Source organism: Rhinolophus sinicus, linkage group LG05 (assembly GCF_036562045.2).
Source record: "Rhinolophus sinicus isolate RSC01 linkage group LG05, ASM3656204v1, whole genome shotgun sequence".
In the NCBI taxonomy this organism is placed as follows: Eukaryota; Metazoa; Chordata; class Mammalia; order Chiroptera; family Rhinolophidae; genus Rhinolophus; species Rhinolophus sinicus.
The window spans coordinates 138,657,697-138,675,424 of record NC_133755.1 but is presented as its reverse complement, the minus strand read 5'-3'; the positions used below and the strand labels follow the sequence as shown (position 1 = coordinate 138,675,424).

General features: G+C 37.2%; 1 protein-coding gene across 6 annotated transcripts in view; it reads right to left on the bottom strand.

Moving 5' to 3' along the window:
* Positions 1 to 11,753, bottom strand: part of CCDC162P (coiled-coil domain containing 162, pseudogene) — a 164,459-nt gene extending 152,706 nt beyond the window's left edge. For 4 of the 6 annotated variants that reach the window (XM_074333385.1, XM_074333387.1, XM_074333389.1 and 1 more), the window contains exon 1: positions 11,457 to 11,655. The gene's annotated coding sequence lies outside the window, so the exon portion shown is untranslated. Of the gene's footprint in view, positions 1 to 11,456 lie in introns of all 6 variants that reach the window. The other 2 variants (XM_074333386.1, XM_074333388.1) reach the window with 1 other exon arrangement.
* Between the last annotated feature and the right edge of the window lie 5,975 nt (positions 11,754 to 17,728).

The window sequence follows — 17,728 nt, the reverse complement described above, 5'->3', positions numbered from 1 at the left end:
GCTCCTTCCAAGTCAGCTCCACCATCCCCTGGGCATTCTTTGAACAAACACATTAGTGTTTTCTCTTCAGTGTGGCTCTAGAACGTGCCCTTTGGTTGGGTGAGGGGACACATGAGACAGATATATTTGATGGTCTAAATTGAATAACCCAATTCTACTTCTACTTTACTAAGAGTTTTGGTTTATTTTCTTGAATGGACATTAAATTGCATCAAATGCTCCTTCTGCATCTATTGAGATAATCGTGTGATTTTCCTTATTTATTTGTTAATGTGGTGAATTTCAGATTTTCGATTGTTAATCCAAAACTGCTGTCTTGGAATAAACCCCACTTGGTCATGATTTGTTATCTTTTTTAAAAGAAAAGTGGACTCAATTTCCTACGTTGTTTAGAATTTTTGCATTTACGTTCATGAGAGAAATTGGCCTGCTGTTTTCTATAATGCTCTTGTCGGGTTTTCGTATCAAGATTATACTGCCCTCTTTAAAAAAGTTGTGAAGTACTCCCTTCTCTATTTTCTGAAAAAGTCTAAGATTAGCATTATTTGAATTAATTCACTGTGGAACATTTCAGCGTGAAATTTGTTTTTATGGGAAGGTTTTTAAATTACAGATTCATATCTTTAACAGATTATGATTATTCATATTTTCTATTTCTTTTTGTGCTCATTTAATTAAATTTTTTAAAAGAACATTTCATCTAAGTAGACCTTTTTTTGGTGTAAGGTTGTTCATAATATCCTTTTATATTTTAACAGCTTTGTTGAATGCAATTAACCCACTTAAAGTGTACAATTCAGTGATTTTTAGGATAATCATGAAGTTGTACAACCATCACCACAATCCATTTTAGAACATTTTCATCGCCCCCAAAGAAACCCCATATCCATTACCAGTCACTCCCTATCTTTCTCTAAGCCACCCCACTCCCAGCAATAGGCAAACACTAATCTACTTTCTACTTGTATAGATTTACCCATTCTAGAAATTTTATATAAATGGAATTATACAATATGTGGTTTTGTGATTGGCTTCTTTTATTTCATGTTTTCAAGGTTCATCCATGTTTTAGCATGTATCTGTGATCATTCCTTTTTATAGCTGAATAATATTCCATTTTATGGCTATACCACATTTTGTTTATTGGTTTATCACTTGATGGAAATTTGGGTTGTTTCCACTTTTTGGCTATTACAAACAATGCTGCTGTGAACATTCGTGTAACAATTTTTACGAGACTGTTTTCCAAAGCAGCTATACCATTTCACATTCCCACCTACAATGTATGAAGGTTTCAATTTCTCCACATCCTTGTCAAGACATATCTGTCTTTTTTTATTTAGCCAACTTGGTGATGTGAAGTAGTATCTCATTCTGATTTTGATTTCCATTTCCCTAATGACTAATGATATTAAGCATCTTTTCATGTGCTTATTGGTCATTTATATATCTTGTTTGGAGAAATGTCTTTCCAGATTCTTTGCCTATTTTTAAATTGAATTTTTGGTTTTTGAATTGATGAATTGTAAGAGTTTTTTTTTATATATATTTTTGATACATGTCCTTTATCAGATATGATTTGCAAATATTTTTGCAATCCCATTCTGTGGGTCATCTTTTCACTTTCTTGAGGTCTTTGGAAGTTTTTTATCTTTTTAAGATCTACAGGATGTATAGTGCTGTCTCCTTTTACATTCCTGATTTGATAATTTCAGTACTTGCTATTTTATCTTGATCAGTCTTATTAGGGATTTAACAATTTTACCAGACTAATGTGGTCTCAAATTTGGCTTTTTTGGGAAGGGTCCAACACAGGAAAGCTGGCACCCTACTGTAGGCTACAGGTGAGGTGGGCTCTCTACAGAGACAATGGTGGCTGTCCCTCCATCCCTTGCCTTGAACCAAACAACTCAGTCTTTCCTGGTATGTCTCCGGTGCCCCTTGAGTTTGCTGCCCCTCTGCTGGAACCCAGGGTGAGTGCTTTCAAGCAAGTGAGTCTGTGTGTGGGCCCTTTGAGAGGACATCTGGGTTTTCCAGCTGCCTTCTGTCTCACCAGGATGGACAGATGGAATCCTTGCTGATTTTCGCTGCTAGATGCTGTGGGGACTCCACTTCCTGGCACAGAACCCCTGGCCTGGATAAGCTGGGACCCCTCAATGTTCAGGGGGACCTACACCACTAAGTGTCTCTACTAGTGTATCTTGGTGTGTCCTCTTCTTTATATCCTTAGTTACAGGGGTTGTGTTCAGCTAGTCTTCCGGTGATTCTCAAGGCTGATTATTCTATAATTTAGTTGTAATTTTAATGTGATCCTGGGAGGCAGCAGGCATAGCATTTACCTATTCCATCATCTTGGACCTTCTTTCCATGGTGTATCTCTTCAATCCTTTTAAATTGTCTTTTTGTCTCAAGTCCAGTTTGAACATCTTTGTCTTTTAATTGGAGCATTTTAGTTCATTTACATTTAATGGGATTGTAGTTATAGTTGGGGTTAAGTGCACAATCTTACTACGCATTTTATTCATTTTATTTTTATATTTGTTCCTTTATTCCTCCCTTTATTACTTTGAATTAATCAGTATCTTTATTATTCTATTTTACCTATTCTATTAGGTTTTTAATTATACCTGCTTGTTTTCTTTTAGTAGTTACCTAGAGCAGTGGTTCTCAAACTTTAGTGCACATCAGAATCACGTAGAGGACTTGTTCAAACACAGATTTCTAGACCCCACCTGTAAATTTTCTGATTTAGTAGGTATGAGGGAAGCCTGAGAATTTTCACTTCTAAGAAAACCCCAGATAGTGCTTGTGCTGCTGGTCAAAGGAACACAGCTTGATAATCACTCCTCTAGATTATAATATTCATCCTTGACTTATTATAGCCTACCTTAAGGCAGACTTTTTTTTTGCCACTGTACAAATAAAAACCTTACAATGAGTTAAGTCCACTTACCTCATTCATACAATTTATATAACTGTTTTTTACTTTAGTTCTACATATAAATGCAATACATTTTATTCTTATTGTTTTGAAAGTCAATTAAAAAAAAGCTTTACCAACATATTTATCTTTTCTGCTGCTCTTCTTTCTTGAAGATCCATACTTCCAATTGAATCAATTTTCCTTTAGTCTAAAGAACTTCCTTTAATGTTTTTTTTTACAATGTGGGTATCATGCTGATGAATTCTCTCAGCTTTTACTTGTCTGAATAAATCTTTTATTTACCATGATTTCTAAAAAATATTTTAATTGGGTAGAAAATTGAGTTGTTTTTTTTTTTTCTTTCAGCACTTTAAATGCCTCTTCATTGTCTTTTGGCTTCCATAATTTCAGTCAGATAATCAGTCATCTGTCTTACTGTTCCTTTTTTAGAAAGTAATATGTCTTGTTTTCTCTTGCTGCTTTTAAGATTTAAGGGTGTACTATAAGTTGTAAAGATATGGGAGGAAATAGATTTTGTCTTGAGTTATAATACCTGCAATTAATGAACTTGAAAGAAGTATAAAATATATTAACTTATTTTATGAAGTTAGCTAGATGTAAATGAATTGATTCATTAAATTGAGAAAACAGCTGTGAATCCTATTCTATAAAATATAGATGGCATCCAAAAAAAGTAAAACTAGAGTTTGGATTTTCTTTCTATTAAATTGATAAATTGATTTTTGAGTATATGTCTTCTTGGAACAAAAAAGCACTAAAAAGTATTTAGTGCCCAAATAGCAGAGGTTTCTTATATTACTAAAATACTCTTGAGAGCCTAACATTTTGTATTTTGTCATACCCTTGAACTATATTTTTAAACTAAAGTTCCTCATCTTTTTAAAAGTTCCTAATAAATATCATTATTTGAAACTTAGTTTATTTTAAATATTGCCTGTAACCTTTTTTCTTTAGTCACTAAATCATATATTTTCAGCCCCCAAATTCAGAGAAACAGACTCTTACTATATCTTTTACACCAAAATTATCTTTGGGGTCTGCTCATGTATCCTATAAGAGGAATGCTAAAAATAATTAGATATGTTTGGTATATTCCAGATTTTTTATTAGCTCAAAAATACTGTAAAAAAAATACTGTAAAAGTCACACTGCTTATCAAATCCTCAATATGAAAAAACCTTGCAAATCAGTAAGAGAAGTTTAAGCTAAGTTAATTACATTTAAGTAAAATGTATTGATATAAATGTAGAATAAAGATAATTTTACAATTGAGTAACTTTCCGGTTGTACAGAAGCATACTCATGTCCATATATAAAGACTGGCAAAACAACTATTTTTTTCTTAATGGTATTTTTAAAGGAATACATATATTTTTTCCAGACAACAATCCTAAAATGTTTTATGGGATAAATTAAAAGAACCTGAAGACTTATTTCTTCCTCTCCGGGTAACTATTGACTAAATCCTTATAAAATGATTATATATTATTTCAGAAAAAAGGATTCCACTGTCCACTATTGTAGTACTGTTGACTATTACAAATTAACCTGAGACATGGAGAGTTGTCATCCACAGACAGTTTCCGCTTTTTCCTTACATTTGCCTAAAGTCCCTCCTATAAGCTACAGACCAGAAATGGAGTCTTCTGGAAGAAACATGAAAAGAATGAAAGCCTTAGTAAAGACTTTTACTGTACTCATTACTGTTGGCAGGAAACAGACTTTTCACTATAAATTGATACTAGCATGACAAACAGACACTTGTCAGATTACCAAAAGATAGAGTCTGGATTTCTACAATTCTTTAAATCTAGAAGCAGATGACTTTGTGAAATTGATTGCTTTGCCCCCAAATCAGAAAAACAAGAATTAATTATCTAGGCCAAAATGAGTTACTTATGGCTAATGTTCTATTTCTGATGAACATACAAGAAAAATTCCTTTCTTCTTTTTCAAACTCTCTGTTAGCTACACTTGTATAAACTGGGATGAAACATTCTTTAAATGATATCATGTTCTAACTGACCCTTTGTAATTCAGAAAAAAACTATGAAAATTCTTAATATAGCTTATAAGGAACATTGTTAGGAAAGCATAAAAATAATAATTCTGGAGAAAATGCCAAAAAAATACAAAAGTACTCATAAATGGTAAAAATGGTCAAATGTTATGGTCAAAATGCCTTTACTTAGTTCCTTTACTTTTTATGTACTATTTTGCATATGTTCAATAAAATCTGTTCTTTTTATCTACCAGGCAGTAATTTAAAAATTGCTTTTGTAACCCTGGCCATGCCTCCCATCTTATTAAATTAGGTATGGCAAGCCCATTATTAAACAAGGTCCAAGCAACTTGATCAGGGTGAACTGGATGGTTCTTGGTTCCTGACCGCAGTTTATGGGCTGATAAGAGACTTATATCTTACATATAAAAGTAATGACAACCTTATAGACTTTACAAAGGCTCCAGACAAAGTTAACTCTTCCATTTTAGTACCACATGGCTCTAGCTTTATTAACCAGATTACAAGGTCTTTGTGCACTAAGTATCACACTCACACTTTTATAATAAAAACTGACCAAATAAAACAAAACATCAAAATGGTGACACTGCATCAGAAAATTACTAAGTACATTTATGTGGTCAAAGCCATGTTTGAGGAGTAAATTTGGAGGCCAAATTGACACCTTAACCAGATGGGTGAGCAATGCACATCCAATTCCAGAGTCAGAAAACAACACTATGCAAATAAAGAATGAACACAGCATAAACCTTTCATATTCCAAAGAATGGTCTGGCCCTTGCTCAACTCCCAGGAGGTAACGGCTAAGCCCTCGGAATATCCTGCCTGACAGGAATGTTTTTGCTTACCTGGGGGCCGTAGGCCCTGCCAGATAGTCTATGATTTATGTCGAGGGCCTTGGGCCAAGCAGTATCAGTTTAACCTCTTCAGGGGCTGGAGATGAAAGGTCAGCCACTGGGCAGTCAGCAATGCCTGTGTGATCAACCTACAACAAAAAACCAAGGCTTGGAGGACCACCCCTGTTGGCAACACTCCAAGGATGTCACCACACAATACTGCTAGGAGAATTAAGCGCTGTTTGCAGGACTTCATGGGAAGAGGACAATTGGAAACTCATGCCTGGTGTTTCTGTGTCCTGGACTTTGACCTATGTCGCCATTTCAGTTGCTGATTTAAATCTGTACCCTTTTGCTGTAACAAACCATACCGCGACTATAACAGATTTTCTGAGTTTTGTTTCCTTTTAGTGAATCTTTGAACATAAAGGTGGTCTTGGAAACCCCTGAAAACACACTTTGCAACCCTGAGATAAAGTAACATTAGCAAAAACAATTACTCTGTCTAGTTCTTGTTCCCCAAGTAAATGAAACCTTGAGTTTTTCCTGTAAGTTATTCTCTAATAAAAACAATTTTATCCCTGACTTTGGAAATGCTGATGCCTGAAGATACGACGTCTTTGAAGTAATGACAGCTTTGGATATGACAATTATGTGAGAAAACCGATGTTTTCCACCTTGAAGAGAGTAACTGTAAGCTTGGTGACTTTGATAATTTTGTAGGGTTTTTTTTCTCCTTTAAATACTTCTCATATTTTTAATTTGATAAAGCTGTCCTTCTAAAGCTTGGAGTCTCTTATAAGTCTTTGCATATAAATGCCTTTTCTTTTCTAAATGCTTTAGTCTCTGAGTGGTTTATGTTTTATTTGAGCAGGTGGTAGTTTGAGTCAGTATTTTAGTAAACTGGTTAAGAGAACCAAACTCTACTTTTTGTAGCTATTCATAGAAATGCGCAGAAGTAGCCCTGAGAATTATAAATCATAGGTAAATATCCTACTCAAATACCAAAGGCATATCCCTCCTTCTTTTTCAGAGCTATACTGTAAAAGAACAAGGGAAAAAAATTGTTGCGGAAAATTAGGCTTAGGTGTCCAATATTTAAATCATACCATAAAGTATGTAATACTAAAATAAATTCTTCCAAATCTATCAGAGAAGTTATTTACATAAAATCATAGAATAATTTTTTAAAAGGTCAGTTATTTTTTAGATTACAGTGAAAACAGAAATTCATAATACAGAAATAAATTATTTTAACTCAGGTATGTATTTCCCAGCTTTAAATTTGTAGCTTAATTTATTTTGGGGAAAATGAAGGTAATAATGCTTTTTATGTTATATTCAAGCATTCAAAATTTAAGATATTAATAGTGCTATTCTCTCACGTGTATTACATATTCTGGATTTAGTTGTCTCTGAAAAAATGCTTTTAAGGTACTAAAGACAATTTTTGTTTTGCTAGAAGTTATAAACTATAAAATCATAAATATTCCATGGAATTCTCAGGAGTTTTTAAATGTAATTAAAAATGAGTTTCCTGTGTATCATTATGACTTATGTTTTAAACAACACATTTGTAAAGTTAAAAGGTCCTATAGTGATGAAAAGTGAAATACCTTCCAGTTTAGCAAGAAGATTCTGGACAACTGCCTTGTAAACATTAATCTTATATTTCAGGCAAGAAATGTTTCACTTTCTGTACTAGTACAGTAATAGATTTTTCTAAGAAATACTCTACAAGTCAATATACATTTAATTTTAAGGAAAACTAAGGAAAAAATACCTTACAAGGTTTTTCAGACTTACCCTAAAATTTACTTAATCAGATTAAGCAAAATTAGGTCAAAAGTATATTATTTTAGCTATGACTACAAGGTCTGGCTCACTTTACAATTCATTTTTCATAAACACTAAAATCTCTTTAACTATGTAAGCAACTTTAATAATTTGTCATGGTGAATAAACTTTAACAAGTGGGTAGAATCCCATTAACATCATTCTAATGTTCACCCTGAGGTACTTCTTCCTATGTTCCAACCATAGTTCAGAGTCGATATGGCCACGAAAAAATATGTTGAACAAGATGCCAAAAGTCACAGAAACACAGCGTCTCAGTTAGGAGTTCCTTTATTTAATGAAGCTGTTTTTCAGGTAAGATATGTATATATTTCACTCACTCATTTAAAAATATTCTATCTGGTCTATTGCTCAGTAAAATGACGTTTTTAAAGCGTGCCATGTTGGTGGTATATCAGGTTTTCAGTTTTTTTAGTGCTGTTGACTATTGATGCTCAGACAAATAGGGTTTGCCAAGGGATAAATCTTTGCTCATTTCAGATTTAAGACATGCACATAGTTTTTCACCCACAGATTTCATACCTTTATGAATTTTAAAACTGTCTCAAGCACATGCATAACAAGTTTCTTTCCTAATCCTAGGACCCATACTTGGTTAGATTCAATACAGAGGTAGTAGCTAGATAGCAACAATGGCTGAGGAGTAAGGAGGTCATTTGTTAAGCTATTCATGTTGAATATATTTATTTGTGTTCCCATCAGAAAAGCAACATTTCTCTAATGCAGGTTGACTAGTATTTGAAAAGAGTATTCTATAGGCCAGGAATGTAATGGTATTGATTAGAATAGGATTTGTATCTGCAAAACATACAAAACAGATTTGTAATAGTATTTCTGGATTAAATAGATTGCCACAAACCATAGTAGGGGATTTGGGAGTATTTCTATTTTAAACTGGCTATCTCACTTTCCTCTACAACATCTTTCAAATTCATTCTTCTGAACATTTATTAAGAGCTGACTTTTTCTTCTCCAAATAACATTTAGAACTACATTTTAAATTATAATCCAGTACTCACAAAGTTTCACAAAACACTGACTACCTTCTCTATGTGTGATGCACTCTGATCTTTTCAATGCTATTCTGTCATTTAAAAAATGTTGATAATGACCTACTAAATTGATTTAACAATCCATTAATAGAATATGATCTGCAGTTTAAAAACTACTGACTTTGTCCAACAGATGAAAAAGATGACATATGAGGAAATTGAGTGGCTTAAATTTATAAGGAAAGTGAGTGGCAGTCATTTGCATATTCGGTGCAAGTCAATAGTTGGGCTCTAGAATATAACTTTTCTGTATATTATTTTTCTGTTTTAGTCTAACTTATTATTGCTTGATTTCTAGCCCCCTCACTCTTCACTCCCTTCCTGTTTACTTTAGTTTCCTATTCAGTTTTTCTACTCATGCCTTTGAATTTAACACTGTTTATGTGGACAGTATTAGTTTAAAATTACTAGGTGAAGTGGTATCTTCAATCAACAAACCTATAGAAGACTAGGAGTCCTAGATCAATACTGCCACCAGGTAAAAAAGCAGATGAAAGCTATATAGCAAGACAGAGAATGAAGAAATAGAAACAGGCCAACTTTACCAACAGACGAGAACAAAGATTTGGTAGGCAAACATTTGTTGAGTATCTATTCTACTCTAGTCCTTATACTTCTATGTCACATATTGTTTTCTTCCTTGTATTACATTTACATATGTCTTATCTCCCCTATCAAATTATAAGCAACTGGAAGACAGAATCCATGCATAGTTTGTCTTTGAATCTCCTGTAGAATCTAACACAGTATCTTGAAATCAACAAATAGTTGTTATTAGGGATCGAACTTGCTGAATGAACATGTCAAACACACTAATCTACAAATAAAGAACTACCTTGGCTCTCAAACCTCTTCCTTGTAGCATCATAATACAAAAAAAGCATCATTCTGAGTGCCCACTGTCAGTCCCGTAAATAAACAAGCAATGAAATACTGAAATAACCTTAACCAGTGTTTATGCAAAATATGGTCACATATCTTCGAAAGGTGAAACAGCAGAATAGCTGAACTGGTGCCTGAAACAGCAGTAGTGGACCCAATATGTTCACTCAGATGAGACTATCAAATAAGGTTAATACATTTGCATGAAATAAACTATCAAATTCTTATTGAGCGGCCAGTTATGGGCCAGGTATTGTGCTCGGTGCTGGGCTACAGTGATGAGCAAGAAAGAATTTTGCTCTCAGGGAGCTTTCAGCCTATAGAGAAGACAAATAAATAAACAGTAACAAGCAAGCTTACTAAGTGCAAAGACGGGAGAAATACCTACAAGAGGCATCTAGGCTAGATTTGGGAGAAGGCAGGGATGTGAAGCGGAGGCTTAAAGAGGGCTTCTTAGAGGAAGCAATAAATTGAGACCTGGAGAATGAGAGACAGCTAGATGAGCAAAATTTAGGCAGAGAGTCTGATGGATAACTTTACCCTTATTTTGAAAGATTCCAGAAAGCTGATTCTATCATTCACAGAACTTTTTACCTTCCTTTGATAATTGATAATGCCCAACATTCCTCTTCCAACTGCCTACCCTGGATCCAGTCTCCCAACATTACAGACTGTTGAACTGGTCATTAACCAGTCTTATAGTGTCACGAAACTGCCTCAGAGCATAAAGTAACAAGAGATGAATTTGCTTCTCCACTATTTTCTACTAAAACTGTTGAACACATGGGTGAATACAATGGAACATGCATATATAATAATAAACAAATTTCTGCGGTGGGGGTATGCTCATTTATAATTCTGATTGCCTAGGACATCTAGTAGGATCTTGCACCAAATGAGAATTCAATGACTATACCAATAAAGAGATCACAACCCCAAACACCTACCTGATTCTTTAAGTAAACAATTAATCTCTATCTAGAATAAAAACAAACTCTGGTCTAGACAATATTTTAAAACATTAATAATTTTATGGCTAATTCTTCTTATATAATAATATACAAAAAAAGAATTAAAGGAGGAAAATGACATGAAAATAAGTATATAGGTTATGAAGATAATGGCTAAGGCATTTGCAAGGCCTATTTAATTACCAAGAAGTAAATTTATTTTCAGATCAGTGACAGTGAATATTATTTTAATTTATCTTCATTTTGCTTTAATTAAAAGGTGCCATGGCACCCATAAAGAGTTGTTTGTTTGTTTTGTTGTTTTTAATCTTACAGATGCTATTATGCTGTAGAGAGGCTTGTCTTGTTGTACATCTGGAAGTCAGCTTGTACTTATCTAAACCTCACATAGAATTAAATATTCTTAATAGTTACAGCTTTAGTTAGAGCTGAACAGAGTTCCAGGAAACCCCATTAGGAGTTTCACTATGTACTCTACACTAACAATGGCAGCTGCTGTATTTTTGGCCATGGTGAGCACAACTTCCATTGCGCATGACCAATCGGCCTTTGCCCCTTAGTTTGATTTCTCACATTACAAGTCAAAATTTAATTTAAATTTTTGATATCTTATCATAGACTAAGATTACTACTTTATAGTTAAAATTATATTTTTAAAGAAGGCTATACAAAAAGCTCAAAAATATTTTTAAAGTACACCATCCCAGCTAGCTAGCTCAGTATATTAAGCATCCCCATTAATTTTATACTGCTACAACCTGAGCATTTCCCTTCCACCCTCCTAGCTTTAGCTACAAGCTAATAAAAATGGCTGGGTTGCCAATGACCAAAACAAATACAGTTAATTCAAGATTCCAACTCTTATTTCCAGGATTAGAATATTCACAATACCTGTTTTTTAAACACTCGAACGTTCTAGTTTCACAGTTTCATCAAAGTTGAGACTTGTTTTGGCTAGAAAGTTCTAATTTTACTTTTTTTCGATTTCTGATTAAATAAAAACCAAACAAACCTGCTTTTCACTTAAGTGAACAAAATCAATGATATCCTACCGAGTTTCTGCTAGGCAGAGCACAGGTGCAGGGTTGCTATAGCAACTCTTGTACACTGACCAGATTGCCCCGTCCAGGAAGGAAATCGTTTGCTCCACCCGCTGAGGGTGGAGTCAAAGGCTCTGGCAAGCAGCCATCTGTGAGAAGAGACAAATTTTCAGTTTAGTAGCTGTGATGGAGCAACATTCTTTATTGTCTCACAGTAAGAAATGTCACCCCAATGACCAAAACAGACCACGGACCAAGTTGCTGTGTGTGATTATGTATTTCTGCACCATGGTAGGGCTGTTTTCTTTAACCCCTTCTACTAGAAACCTGAGCCAGGGAACAAGCCAAAACGAATTTCCTCTCAGTTACACACACACAAAAAAAAAAAAGAAAAAAAGAAAAAGAAAAAAAAGGAACACCCCACCAAAAAAAAAAAAACAAAAAAAAACACAGACTAATAAATTAGAATATTCTCACTTTTATGAAGAATACATTTCAACTCTTGCTTTCAGGCTTTAAACTTTTGTAAACTTAGATTCTTGACAAAATTTTTTTTGGGGCCACTCAAATTTAACATTTACTTTTTACTCAGTGCCAGCCCTTCTGTCAGGTGCTTTAACATGCTATTTCACATACTCCTCACAGCAACCCTGTGAGGTAGGTAGTAATATAATCCCCATCCTACAAATGAAAAACGGAAACTTCAAAAAGTTATTTGATTGTTCAAATTACTAAATCATGGAGTCACAATTTGAACACAGGTCTCCTAATTCTAAAGTCCTGTTTTTCCTACCACATTACATTGATTTTGCAAGAAAATTCTAAATTCTTAACTGAAATATTCAAGTGTTACTAAAATGACATTAAATTTTTTAAATTTTGTTTTAAAAATACATTTTCACAAGTAATGACTTCACTACTGATAAACTAAATACATTCAGCCATCTTCTTAAGTGCATAGAAAACAAAACAAAAAGATAGGGTTGCATTAAGGTCCTGGTGATTTCTTTTGCTAAGTGTAAACTATAGAACTCACATTCTTAGCCAGGTCTGAGATGGCAGATTAGGTACATGCTAAGACTATTGCATCCCAAAATCACACCTGGGATTACAAATAAATTATAGAACAATCAACCTCAAAAATCATCTTTAGGCTAACTGAATAGAACCCCTGTAAATAAGGATAAAGAGGCCACATTGAGGCGGGTAAGAGTGGGGGAGACACAAAGCAGGCTGACCCCAAGCCCATGGGTGGTGGCTGAACACCAGGACAGACACCTCAGTGGCCCTCCAGAAGAGGGAGGGGTCCAAGCCCCAAACCAGGCTCCCCTGTCCAGGGGTCCTGAGCTGGGCAGAGGACTACCCTTGTGAAAATCAACAAGGACTCTGCCTGCCTGTCCTGGTGGGCCGGAGGGCGGCTAGAACCCCAGACACCCTTATAGAGCGCATACACCGACTCACTCACTTGCAAACACTCACCTGACCTCTGGTGGAGGGGCGGCGGCTTGGGAGGCCCAGGAATGTGCAGGGAAGGGCTAAGTTGTGTGGCTTCTGAGCAGGAGCTGGAGGGACAGAAGCCATTGTTGTCCCTGTGTGGAGCTTGACACACGTGTGACCTACAGGAGGGTGCTGTCTTCTCAGTGTTAGGCCTGCCCCCAAAGGGCCAAGTCAGGGACCAAATTGCTCTGGTGCAATCTGTGCATGTGTACCACCGTGGTGACACTCTTGGTGCCCACCCCCCACATAGCTGGTGCTATATCCCCTGGGATACTTTTTTTTTTTTTTCAATTTTATTGGGGAATATTGGGGAACAGTGTGTTTTTTCAGGGCCCATCAGCTCCAAGTCATTTTCCTTCAATCTAGTTGTGGAGGGCGCAGCTCAGCTCCAAGTCCAGTTGCTGTTTTCAATCTTTAGTTTCAGGGGGTGCACCCCACCATCCCATGCGGATATTGAACCGGCAACCTTGTTGAGAGCTCACTCTCTAACCAACTGAGCCATCCAGCTGCCCCTCGCCCAGGACACTCTTGACTGCTGGGCTGCTGGCATCGTCCCACAGACTGTGGAAGCCTTTTCTCCAGGCTGCAGGCCCTTGTGGCCCGAGAAACATTTGCTGGTGGGTAGTAACCCAAGACCTGCGTCATATCTCTTGGGTAGGTTTTGGGAGCCTGAGATGGGTGGTGGCTGGCCGTAGTGTTCTCAGGGCATTTCTGAGGGGTGGTCACAGGCCCAGCACCAATGCAGAAGCCAAGACTGCGTTGACTTTGTGGAAACAACCAACCACACCCCTTAGCTCCCTGGAACACTGCCCTGCCCACCTAGAGCTGCATTGCCAGGGGCACTCTGGGTGCCTGGGTGGTTGACCCCACCCCACAAGCTGTCAAGGACTTTTACAGCAATGGACAGCCGGGAGATTTTGGTGGGGGACAGTGACCCAAAACCTGAGTCGTAACCACTCTTAGTCAGCTCTCAGGAATTGGCGAGCTGAGGCAAACGGTGGCTAGCTGCAATATTCTAAGGGCATTTTGCAACGTGGTCACAGGCTGGGCACTGGCATAAGAAATGAATCTGCACTAACTTTGTAAAAACCACTGGCCACATCTTGTGACTCCCTTGGACTCCACCCTGCCCAGCTACTGCTGCACGACTGAGGGCACTCTCAACAGGCCAACCAGCCCAGCCCGCACACCTAAGGAGGCTCTTTCAATGGATGGGCCTTGCAGGCAGCAGGGGGGTAGCGATAGGCCTTTTGCTAAGCTTCCTCAGGTCCACTATTGGTGGCAGCTGGCCTCAGTTCACAGTGAGGCCACCGCCATATATCCAGGTCTAGCACAGGCAGCAGCCAACCACATATAGCTTTGTGGCTTCTATCAGGTAGCCTTGGCTGGTAACGGGCAAGGCTGAAATTAGCCTGCATGGGAGCCCCTCCCAAGAGACACCAAAAACATCCAGAGGCCAGCCTCAGAAAACTACCTGGTTAGCCCCACAAGCAGCACACCCAAAGTGGGGGGTCTCAATAGGCACAAGAGCCTATGTGGGTGAATCCTCTTCTGGGGGGTCAGCCCCCACACAGCAGCTCACACACAGTGGGCATAGCCAATTCTTGCAGCTAGCCTGAGAGTCAGTCCCACCTACTGATGCATTGAAAGCAATCAAGGTTCAACTATAACAAAACACACACCACACACTCAAGGGACACCCCTGGAACATGCACAGGAAATCAGGGAAACTGAGCCATTGGACTACACAGGATACATACTACGTAAGTCCACCCAGCAAAGACTGAGACATAGGAGATCTACTTAATACATAGAATCAGACACAGAGCACAGCCAGAATGAAGAAACAAAGAAACATGTCCCGAATAAAAGAACAGGGGAAACCTCCAGAAACAGAACTAAATGAAAATGAGGTAACCAACGTACAAGAGACAAGTTTAAAACATTGATTATAAAAATGCATAAGTGAGAATTTCAACAAATAGTAAGCACAAAGCATAGTAAGCATAAAGGACACAGAGTAACAGCTATATACGATGTCAGAGGGGTAGCAGACAGGGGGTGGGGTGTTATCACTTTGTGCGGGTATAAATATCTAACTATTAAATTGTTTTGTACACCTGAAACTAACAACAAAAAACACATAGAAACCATAAAAAAGAACTAATCAGAAATAAATACAATAACTGAAATGAAGAATACATTAGAAGGAATCAACAGATTAGATGAAGCAGAGGATCTAATCAGCGATTTAGAAGACAAAGTAGTAGAAAACACCCGACTGGAACAACAAAAAGGAAAAAAGAATAAAAAACAATGAAGATAGTTTAAGGGATCTGTGGGACATCAAGTATAACAACATTCACATCATAAGAATACCAGATGGAGAAGAGAGAGAGCAAGGGATCAAGAACCTATTTGAAGAAATAATGCCTGAAAACTTCTCTAACCTGGTGAAGGACATAGACATACAAGCCCAGGAAGTAGAGAGAGTCCCAAACAAGATGAACCCAAACAGTCCCACACCAAGACACATAATAATTAAAATGGCAAAGGTTAAAGACAAAGAGAGAATCCTAAAAGCAGGAAAAAAAAAAAAAAAAAGACAACTAATTATTTATAAGGGAGCTCACGTAAGACTATCAGCTGATTTCTCAACAGAAATTTTGCAGGCCAGAAGGAAGTCACAGGAAATATTTATTCAAAGGGATGGAAAGCAAGGGCCTAAAACCAAAACTACTCTATCAAGTAAGGTGATCATTTAAAATTGAAGGAGAGAAACAGAGCATCTAAAACAAGAAAAAGCTAAAGGCATTCATTACCACCAAGCCAGTATTACAAGAAATGTTAAAAGAACTTCTTTAAGCATAAGAAAGGAGCAAAAACCTAATGAAGATTAAAAATATGAGTAATAAAATGGCAATAAATCTGTACCTATCGATAATCATTTTAAATGTAAATGGATTAAATGCTCCAAACAAAAGACAACAGGTAGCTGCGTGGATAAGAAAACAAGACCCATGCATATTCTGTCTACAAGAGACCCACCTCATATCAAAAGACACACAGGGACTAAAAGGGATGGAAAAAAATATTTCATACAAATGGAAATGAAAAAATCTGAAGTAGGAGTACTTACATCGAACAAAACAGAATTTAAAACAGGCTATATTAAGAGACAAAGGACATTACATAATAAAGGGATCAATCCAACAAGAGGACATCATCCTAGTAAACATCTATGCACCTAATACAGGAACATCTAAATATATAAAGCAAATATCGAATGACATAAAAACAGAGATCAACAGTAACACAGAGTAGGAGACTTTTCCCCCCCTTTTCCCCAGCCTCCGGTTCAAGCCTTTGTTTCAGTCTAGTTGTGTAGGCCATAGCTCCCTGGCCTTATGAGCCTTGCGCTCCCCCCACCCCATCTGAGGTAGTCGGTGGCATCGTCGATCAGCAGCTATCGCCGGCTGCCCAATGCTCACACTGCCTGCCGGCTATCATGCTGGCAACCAGCCGCTCATGGCGGCACACGGTAGCCCATGGCAGCACACAGTAGCCCAAGGCAACACACAGCAATTGCTGGCTGCTGGTCACTCAATGCTGGCCACCGGCCGCTCATGGCAGCACACGGTAGCCCATGGCAGCACACAGCAGCCCACAGCAGCTCATACTAACCTCCAGCTGCTCACAGCAGCCCAGCTCCAGGGAGAGCCGTTGTTCACAAGCTTCGCTGTAGAGGGCACAGCTCACTGGCCCATGTGGGAATCAAACCGGTGGCCTTCGGTGTTAGGAGCATGGCATTCCAACCACCAGAGCCACCAGGCCAGCCCAGAGTAGGAGACTTTAACACCCCACTGACACCAGTGGACAGATCTTCCAGACAGAAAATCAACAAAGAAACAGTGGCCTTAAATGACACACTAGATTTCTAGCTATGAAACTAGAAATCAATTACAAGAAAAAAAACTGGAAAACACAAAAACACATGGAGAGTAAATAACATGCAACTAAAGAATGAATGGGTCAACAATGAGATGAAGGAAGAAATCAAAAGACACCTTGAGACAAACGAAAATGAAAACACAACCCAAAATCTATGGGACATAGTGAAAGCAGTCCTAAGAGGGAAATTCATAGCAATGCAGGCCTACCTTCAGAAATAAGAAAAATCTCAAATCAACAGTCTTTGTATCTAAGGGAATTGGAAAAAGAACACCAAACAATGCCCCCAGCGAGTATAATGAAGGCAATAATAAAGATCAGAGTAGAAAAAAGCGAAACAGGGACAAAAAAAAAAAAAAAAAATCAATGAAACCAAGGGCTGGTTCTTTGAAAAAATAAACAAAAGTGACAAACCTTTAATGAGACTCATCAATAAAAAAAAGAGAGGATCCAAATAAAAATCAGAAATGAAAGAGAAGTGACAACAGACACTACAGAAATACAAAAATTTTAAGAAAATATTATAAGCAACTATATGCCAACAAATTGGACAATCTGGAAGAAATGGATAAATTCCTAAAAGCATACGATCTTCCAAGGCTGAATCAAGAAGAAACAGAAAACCTGAAAAGACCGATTATACGAAAACAATTGAATCAGTAATTAACAAGCCTC